At 41.7% G+C, this 9857-nt stretch overlaps 1 long non-coding RNA gene across 3 annotated transcripts in view; it reads left to right on the plus strand.

The window, feature by feature from the left end:
* Positions 1-1059: 1059 nt before the first annotated feature.
* Positions 1060-9857, plus strand: part of LOC107988486 (uncharacterized) — a 102219-nt gene continuing 93421 nt past the window's right edge. The window contains exons 1-2 of one of the 3 annotated variants that reach the window (XR_003049574.1): positions 1101-1222; positions 1330-1641. This is a non-coding gene — a long non-coding RNA (uncharacterized LOC107988486). Of the gene's footprint in view, positions 1642-9857 lie in introns of all 3 variants that reach the window. The other 2 variants (XR_003049575.1, XR_001759964.2) reach the window with 2 other exon arrangements.

The following is a 9857-nucleotide window of genomic DNA, read 5'->3' on the forward strand; positions in this document are numbered from 1 at the left end:
CCCCCTCCTCCTTTGTTCCACTCTGCAGCTTTTTTAATTTCAATCTCTCCTCTCCCTCCCTATCACTCCATCAAACCTCCGTGAACCAGACACATGCCACTGCGGCTCATCCAGCGGTGGCATTGACCTCTAATTTTCATATTGACCCACTGTTTCCCATGACCGTTGACCTCTCGGGGTTGTGCCTCCAGCCGTCTGGACCTCCTGCTCCTTGACCTGGCCCTGATAGCCACCCTTCCAGGTCCCAGATGGGTTGCTCCAGGATTACATTGTTGTTGTTACAAATCAGGAAATGGAAGAAAAGTGTGGAGCAGCAGCTTGGGCCTATAGGTTCTAGACCAAATCTGAAAGTCTTTTTGTCAGACGTTTTATTGGCTACAACAACACAGATGTAGGGAGATTTTTTTCTTCTTCTGTGTTTTTGTCCCCCTCTGAACTTGTTGTCCTCTTTCCATAGTCGGGGTTTGAAACATTGTGTCCTGATGTGCTGGGGAGAATCTGGGTCAGTGCTGGTCGCCTGAGATAGCACAGACACCAGGCTGACGTCACACGGGCTGAAGGAAACAATACATGGCTGTACTGATTTAGCTCTCAGTGTGTCAACGTGCATCTGAGGGATAAAATCAACCGACTCTAAGGACGTGCACGTCATCTCTGCCTCAATATATGGTTCTATTGTTCATTTTTCTCTGGCAGAAACGAGGCTGGAAAATTGACGATCCTGTCATTTCCTGTGACGTTTTCTGATCAGATCTGACGAGACTAAAGGACAGACAGATCTGATCGATTCAACAAAACTAAATTTAAAAAAAGTTGGTTTTTTTAACTATTTTTTAATGGAATTTGTGATTAAATCTTGTGCCTCACATGATCTGTCTCTGATAAAAAAAAAACAAAAAAAAAAAACCCTGCATTGCTCCAGTTTCATGTTTTTTCCTCAGAGTCATTTGGACTTTAGTCCCGGCAGCTTTTTCTAATCCCTGCTGTACTTGAGACCTGTTAAAAGGGGGTGGAGGGAGTACAGGGGAGGGGAGCCGGGGTAAGGGAGGGAGAGAGAGCCATGAGGGAGGGAGGGAGGGAGGTAGGGAGGGGGGGAGAAAACCAGTGCAAGAGAGGAAGTAAGTGTTCATTACAAACTGTGCCTCTGGGTTGTGGGCATGCCCAGTAGAGTTTGCCTTGCAGCCTGAAATCCAGCCTCTAAATTTGAACAGAGGGAGACAAGGTGACTGTTGCTGCTCTCTCTCTCTCCCTATCTCTCGCTCTCTCTCTCTCACTCACTCAGTCTCTCTCTCTCTCTCTCCCTAATGTTTTCTCCTCCTCTCCAAGTAGTATGTTTTTCTTTTCTTTGCAATGGAGGACCAAGAGGAGGCGCAGAATTCAGCCAGTCAAACACAGAAGGGAAAGTAAAGAGAGGCAGAGGAGAAAGGAGCAGGATGAGGAGACCAGAGAGGAAGACTTCAGCCACATCTTCCACTCTTCCTCTCCCTCAACACTTCATCTTCCCGACCACTGACTTCACCTCAGAAACAGCGCAGGCACCAACTTCAAAAGGCAGCCAGGAGGGAGCAGGAGTGTGAAATCTGAGGAGGAGAGGCGAGATAAGAGGACGTTGACCGGCGCTCTGTTTGCTGTGCTGTCCAGGTCAGTGGTTCAGGAAACACTAAACAACTGCTCACTTTCCACTTCTCTCTTCTGTCGTTTGCCCCGTCTTTAAACTCCTGCTTTGTTTGCGTCCACTGAGCCTCCGCTCGTGTTCACATCAGCGTGTCTTCTGACTTTTTAAATCCACTTTTGTGTGCGTCTGTGTGTTGACTGCTGTGCAGCTGAGTACCAAACACTGACTGACACAGCGTACGCTGAGACGCTGGGCATCATCTCAGAATCTCAGAAAAAAAAAAACCCATTTAGCTCAGAGTTGTTGCAGCCACGGTGCAGGAAGAGTGCAGAAAGTTCAGCTGTTCCCTTCACCCCCGTCGGCACGACATGTGGAAACTGTTCAGATGATCAGCTCAGATGCTGTGGTGCATGTGTGTGTGTGTGTGTGTGTGTGTGGATGAGTTCAGTGAAGGCTGACACGTGGTCTGGATAAGTCAGAAATCACGAACACACTGTGGGCTCATTGTTCACTCCATGTGTGGTTTGTGTGTGTGTGTGTGTGTGTGTGTGAGAGAGAGTGTGTGTGTTGGGAACAAAGACATGATCACATTTGAAGTTTTGGCAGAGCTGGTTCTTGTTTTTCTGCCACAAAACTTCTACGTCGTGTCTCTGCAGTGAAGGGTTGAGGACGGAGCACGAAGGCTGTCAGTCACGTCGTCACTATCTGGACATACATGTCCTATCTTGCTGTTATTATTATTAAATCGTCATCATTTCATTTTTTTCTCAGTCACTCCTCCAGTTTTGATCAGTGTTTCTGCAGTTTTTTCCAGTCCAAATATTGTGATTCTCGACCTTTTTGCCGCGGCGTTTCCGAGAGCTAACACAAGCAGCGAGGTAATGATTGATGACTATTTTACACACAGCCCATCAGACTGCTCACCTGTCTGTGGCTGTCCTCCATCTGAGGCACCCCTGAGGGCCTGTCCCATTAGCCATCCCAGCATGCCTTGCCACTGTCAACAATGTGTCAGCAGTGTCCTCCCAGGAGACGTGTTTCTGACAGGTTTATTATTCCTGAGCTGTGAAAGTGGGGCACAGTCTGGGCACTATAGATGGAGTTGTCTACGTGACGTGGACACTTTTTTTATTTTTTATTTTTTTCACGGTGCATTTCAGTGATGCTTGTTTATACAGCGCATACATGTGGATTATACACAAGAAGTCAGTCACAGGGGACGACCCAGGACCCAGGGACCTTTGTTAGTGTTGAATATCTGTGCAGAATGACACACTTCATATGTGTCTTATTATTCAATAACAAAGCAAATATAAAGTAGTGGTTTATTTATAAGGTATATATTAAGGAATTTGGGTTTTTCAAAGTAAAAGTAGTGGTTTATAAATGTGGTTTTGTGTCAGTTTATTTGAATTATTTGTGAGGAAACACTAGATATTTATATGACATGTTAAAATATAAGAAAGTATTTTAGTATATATATATATATTATTTTGAAACTATTATAGCAGAGGGAAAAAGTTCCTGTCCAAACTTTCTGCAGTATTATCTTTATAATTTATATATTTTTGAGTGCAGCAGACAGAAGAGTGTTTAACAACAGCTGATCAACTGAGTCGTACCTGTTGACTGTGGGAAGATGAAAAAGAAGAATGTTCAGTCAGTGTTTTACATTCCTCCCTCACCGCCTCCTGTTATTTTTTTTCTCCCGGCGATAAGCCGCACTTCAGCATGTTTACAGTAGAGGGGACTACTGTCGTCAACTCTGACATACCAGGCATAGCTGACCCCTCTGGTTGGTCGTCATTCCTGTCATGTCTCCCACACTTTCTGCTCCACAAAGATGCTGTTAGAACTACCGCTGATGTTTGAATGATTGAGTCCACTTCACGGCTCACACACAGTGTCAAATTTTACACAAACTGAGGTCGGCAATTTGTTTCGGAAACACATTCATTCTTTTTTTTTTTTTCTAAATTCAATGCTGAGAAAAAGGAGACAACTGACAGCTGTCTGTAGCTTTGGTGAACTGATTTAGATGAGCGATCAGCTGGAGCTCGTCTTCACCACGCAGCACAAACTAATCTGAAATAAAACAGCATCTAAACAGTAATGTACGCAGCAAGTTCCTCTGTTTTTCAGCCAAATGCTGACTGGAGGAAACTGGATGTGGGCGTGGCCTATTACAGCAAACTTTTGTCATATTAACCAAACAAAAAATGTGCGTCAAACCTAGCAATTGTTTGCATCACTGTGACTGCCTAGAAACTATAAAAAATAAAATGTAGTATTCACAAAAAAATCACAGGACGACCTTGATAAATCTGGGCATCCATTTTGTGAAGCCACTTTGAAAATGAAAAAGTCAAGAGAGCGAGAAAGAGCGAGCGAGAGAGAGAAAGCGTGGAAAGATTTATTTACTTATTTATTTATTACAAGCTGAAATAACAACTGGTTCGGATCAAAGTGTTGAGTCACAACTTATTCATCAGTTTCTCTTAAATTTAACTCGTGACTCCTAACCGTGTTTCCACTAAAGCTGCAACAGTTACTTTAGAACAGTGGTTCCCAAAGGGGGAGGCGTCCCCCCCAAGAAGGCGCAGAGCCATAGCAGAAGAAAAGTAACAAAAAAAAAAAGTTTCATATATAATATTTGTTGATTTGTTTAAATTGTGCCGACTGGCCATTTAATTTTTTTTGTTCAATTAGAATATTGAGGTTCAGAGGAATCACAAAGTTTATAAATAAAGTTCGGTTCAGATTTGAAGCAGTAGATATGAACGTGTCAACGTGCGGAAAACACAAAAAATATAACAAACAAAAAATAAGATGTTTTGCAATTTCAAAAGGACAGCAAAAAGTTTAAAACTTAGGAGAAAGACGAGAAATGCTAATTAAATTATTTAAAAATGCAATAATACGGCAAGACAAACTAAAATATAGAAAAAATTAAAAATTAAAAAGTAGCCCAAAATAGCAATAGGTATGGCCTATAGAAATGTATACAGATACAGTGATTTTTTTCTTTGTTTGTTTTTTTAAATTGTTAAAGTTCATCTTTTTTTATGAGCCACTTCTTCTACTCATGTGTTTATTTTCTGGTAGATGTGTTCATGGAAAGGAGGTGAGAGTGAAACAATCCTGCTGGGTCTTTTTCTCATAGTGTAGAGAAACATTTTATTTTCGGATACTGATGCTGGTATTTTAATGGTTGACCAGCCTTGATTATATTTGTGTCACACAGTTAAGTGCTGGTGTTTGAAGTGTTTTCATTGTCTCGTACGTTAACACTGGCGAGCACAACATATTTGTCTTATTTGTCGACTTTGTCATTGGAGAATAAAGGTTTGTCAGTGGCCTCCACGGTGAGTGTTTGCAGGCACTTTAAGTAAAAGCACTTTGAATTTAAAATTCTAAGTGAGCGTGATTCTCTGCTCCTGACCTACTTTAGTGTAAAATATACATTTCTAAAATATTTTCAAGAAGCTCACTCACAGATCCATTCATCTAACGAGTTCTAAAAAAATATATTTTCTTTTCATATGAACTAATGTCATGAGGTTGAATATTCCTTTTGAAACATGGAGCTCAGAGTCACTTTGGTTCAAAGATAACACTTGACTCACTCATCACCACAGTGTATGTCAATTATGATAAATAACAATGTAATATTACATAGGCTTGACTGTAGTACTTTTTAACCAATGTTGTCCAGCAATAAAACAAGTATGCTCTTATACTATAAAAAACCTAATACAAATAAAATCAGTATCAAAACAACCTCTTAAACAATGATATCTTATAGTATACTACAAGTACTTGGTTAGAGTATTTTATGCTCTTATACTATAAAAAACCTAATACAAATAAAATCAGTATCAAAACAACCTCTTAAACAATGACATCTTATAGTATACTACAACAAAGACCCTCAGTACTAGGTTAGAGTATGCTTGATTAAGCCATAGAGTAAAGGGATAAAGTATTATGTAATGAAGATCCCCAAATACTAGGCTAAAGTATTCAATATGAGGACCAAAAATATTGGAATACAATATTCTATAATTAAGACCCCATAATACTAGGTTAGAGTATTTGCTTTAAGGACCTTAAATACTGGGTTAAAGTGTTCTTTAGTAAGAGTCCAAATACTGGGATTTTTTGTACCTCATCATCAATAACTCAAATATATGAAAATACCCAAATATAGTAAATAAAACTGCAGTGTTGTTATTAAAATCACACTTTAAATGTTATCACCACATCCTCGTTGTTAATCTGTTCATCTACTATTATCAGTATCCAATATAAAACTGGGTTTAACATCGATGTTATAAAGAGGTTGTAAACGTGTAGACCTGGTTTAGGCCGACGTTAGAATCAGAGAGAACAGCTCCACCGTCAAAGACAATGATAAATCACCTCTGCCTTTCTACTGTGACTGTTCCAGTCCACTATAATTTGTTGAATTGGCCCTTTACAGGATAAAACCGTGTGAGGTTCAGGGCTCTTGATTAGCTGTGGCTCATTTTAATTAAAGCATCTGTCAGTTACAGTTGAGCTGGACTATAGTGAGGCCTCCGGGCTTTTCTTCCCGCCACCTTTTCACTCGGCAGAATGCGTTCTGTTTCTGACATATTTATTTGAGAACAAATACGTGAAGAACCACTGAATCGGTCCTCGAGTTCGACGTGGAGCTGCTGCGCCATCATCCGTCTTGTCGTTTCTTAGCAGCAGCATTGTGGCTCCATATGGAGCGACTCAGATCGCCGTCGGAGGTGCTTATATCACAGCCATCAGGAGTTCATTTGTTCAACTGTCAGGATGACTCCCTTCTTCCCGGGGCGACTGGCTTTCCACGGTTCCTCCCTGAGACCCACCCCTGACAGCCCATCTGAGGCTCCGTGATCCATCACACAGCAGGCGGCCATGTTTTGTGAAAGGGCTGTGAACTTGTTACCTCCCTGGGCCTGCCCGACTGAATGTCAAAGCCATTTTTCTTCCCTCGCGTCGCCCTTTTCCCAGGATTGCTGCTGCGGTGAATTAATTGGGCCGCATTCAGCGCGAGCAGGTTGTCGGCGCACTTGTCCGACAGAAATATCAAGTGTGGTGTCGCCATTTTCGTCTGACCTCCCTGTCACCGCGCCTTCCTCCGTCTGTGTCCAGCTCCCCTCTGAGGTCGTGACGGGTCATCATCATGACTCTCGGGACAATGACACTACATCCATGGTACATTATCCACAGTGGGTCAGCTGGTCTGGACCTCCGTCTATACACCATTCTCCCCTGCTCCATTGTTTCCGGCATCTGTGGCTCAGGCCTGTTCAACATGGCGCACATTCAGAATGGCAACCTCCAGGGGCTTTTATTCCTCCAGCAGAATTCAATCACTCTCTCCCACTCTCTCTCCGTCTCCCCCATCTACAGAGTTATTCAGAGTTTAATGAGGACGGGAAATAAAGGAAGGCTTATAGTTTTGCTGGATGATGGAGAGGCTGCCATTTTCTTTCTGTCGGAGGAGCAAGCACACAGCAAGTGTTCTTGTGAAATGAGATTTTTTTTTTTCTTTTTTTCTTTCCTTCTTCTTTTTAGTGAAGAGGAAAGTGATTGAGATGTCTGAGAAAAAGCCAGGGAGTCTGGAGAAGCCGTGGTTGTTAGAGTGCCAGAGGAGGAAACCTGCAGTTTCTTGAATATTCTTTCTGCATTTTAGATAAAAGTGCAGTGGATTTATGACAGAGGAGGGGCTCAGTGTGTGTGTGTACGGTCCGCTGTGAGGTCGTATGGGTATCAAACATTAATGCCGAGACTCAAAAGTTATCTCTCTGTTTACCTGCAGTGTTGTGCAGTACTTTTATGACTGAGAGGATTATCTTCTTACATAACCCAGTGTGGGCGCCTGACTGCGTGGGAGGGCATGGGATCCAGCCACACGAGTTGTCCAGCAGTGACTGGGTGATGGGTTTGTTTGTGAGGTTGGGCGGAGGTCAGGGTCCAGGGTGTGTGTGTCAGCCGTCGAGGGGGTGCATTCTGTTTACCACCTGCACGAGTGCCAGCGCTGATGCTCAAGTTCTTCTGCGTGACATCAGGAATGTCACTCAGGACTAGGAGCAGTTCCATTGGTTTACATGTTGTTTTTCTTTGTCTCAGGCTGTCTGATATAAACACACCATAAACCCTGTCACTGAGGTCAGATCTGCTCAGTCTCCGCGCCGCTGTTTATCAATTTTCACCCTAACACTCAATCGGCCAGCTGCTGCGGATGTGCCGTGTTCTAGGAAGAGAAAAAACTGGGTTCCTAGAAAATCCAGAGTGCTTTACTACACACTTAGGAAAGTTTGGGGTTAGACAGACAGGCTACACCTGCACACGGACATGGAGAGGTTCAGATTAAGACTAATGAGCCTTTTAAATAATAGGTCTTTGACCATGGAAATGGTTTGGGGTTTGAATTCCCGCCTGTGTTATGTAAAGTTCTGAGTGCGATTCAACCTGGTACTCAATCCCTGGTTGCGTTTCATCAGCAGGGCCGTCGGTGTAAAAACTGCTAAAACGTTACTAGTTGATATAATGGGGTTTTTCAACAGGGTAAATTACAAACGACGATTTCTTAAGTGGCAGTGATTTTAATTAGAGGATGGATTTTAGAAAAACCATGAATCAGGGTTTTAGGTGTCCATTCATTTCACGATTTCTCAATCATTACTACAACAAAAATTCAACAAAAAAAAGCAAAACAAAAAAAATCTACCAGATGATTTATAGTCAGACATATAATGACAAAAATTACAACGAAGACAAAATGGCAGCTAAATGCTAGGTCATAAAGTAAGACAGAAATGTCACAAACATAGCAAGAAATTTGCCAATAATTTATATAGAAATTTGATAGAGGAAAAACAGTTTTTCTAGTTAAAAAAAACAAACAAAAAACCAACCTGATTCATGACTAGTTAAAGTTTTGCTCAAGGCTTAAAGAGGGAAACTAAAAGCTAAAATATCTAAAGGTTACAGTAGCTTTGTAGGTTATCAATTTGTTTTATAGGAACAAATACATCATATACATAATACAAATATTAATAGTAACAACAGTAATACTACTATTACCACCACCACTAATACTACTACTACTAATGAGTATTATTACAATAAAACACTTATACAAATACATAAGCAGCACAATTTACCAAGTCCAAGGGAAACTACTGTCCAGACTCCCGACCTCACCCATCACTCCCTGTCTCACCCATCACTCCCTGCCTCACCCATCACTCCCTGCCTCACCCATCACTGTCTGCAGCAGTCACATGACTTCAGATGACTCTGGGCAGAACCTAAAGCTCCTTCCTACATAATAAAAACTGTGACTAATTTCTCCAAAATGCTAAAAATAACTAAATAACTTTAGGCCAAAGTCTATAATTAGTTTGTCGGATATGTCTAGCATGTTCTTTGAAAACACTGTTTCTGCCCTCATGGCTCCAAAGAATATAATTCTCAGAAAAAACAAAACATCCAGCATCTGGATTCCTCCATTATTTTCCATCACTGGAAGGTAAGTTAATTCACACGGCACTGAGGATGAAAAGGGATTAACTTAAGATAATGACTGAAGGCACACATTAATAAAAAATAAACACTGAAAAGTTGGATAGTGAAGAAAGGAGAGACGGAGAACGTCTTTTCATCTCCGTCTGCCTCCATCTTTCCCATCAGCCTCTGTTCTCTCTCTACAGGGGTGCTAGGTGCAGGACAGCCTTGCAGGTCTGCTCATTATGCTGTGTCTGAGCCAGCAGAGATTTACTGAGATGATAAAAGCAGTCTGGAGGCCAATAATGACCACAGGCTCTAATGCAGTAGGAGGGACGGAGGGACGGAGGGACGGAGGGACGGGGGAGGCAGGACGCCGTCTGCTTGACTCACACTGAATGAATCAGCTTAAATATGCTGCATTTACTCTCCTCAGCTCTCTGTATTAATATTTATTTTTGGGAAGATTTCGGAAATGGCAGGGCAACTGCGCACACACGGCTACAAACCTCAAATATTTACATGGATTTATTCAATGAATCTTAAAACTATTTTTTTTTGTATACTGTAATAAACCAAATTTCCAGAAAAGTTGGAAACCATGCAAACGTCACTATGACGTTATTTGATATTGCACTTTAACGTGCATGTTTTTCTCATGTCATTCAACTGGTCCTTCATCACAGTGACTTATCACATACTCATTCAAAATGGA

The sequence above is a fragment of the Cynoglossus semilaevis genome, chromosome 4, assembly GCF_000523025.1.
Source record: "Cynoglossus semilaevis isolate Cse_v1.0 chromosome 4, Cse_v1.0, whole genome shotgun sequence".
Lineage (NCBI taxonomy): Eukaryota > Metazoa > Chordata > Actinopteri > Pleuronectiformes > Cynoglossidae > Cynoglossus > Cynoglossus semilaevis.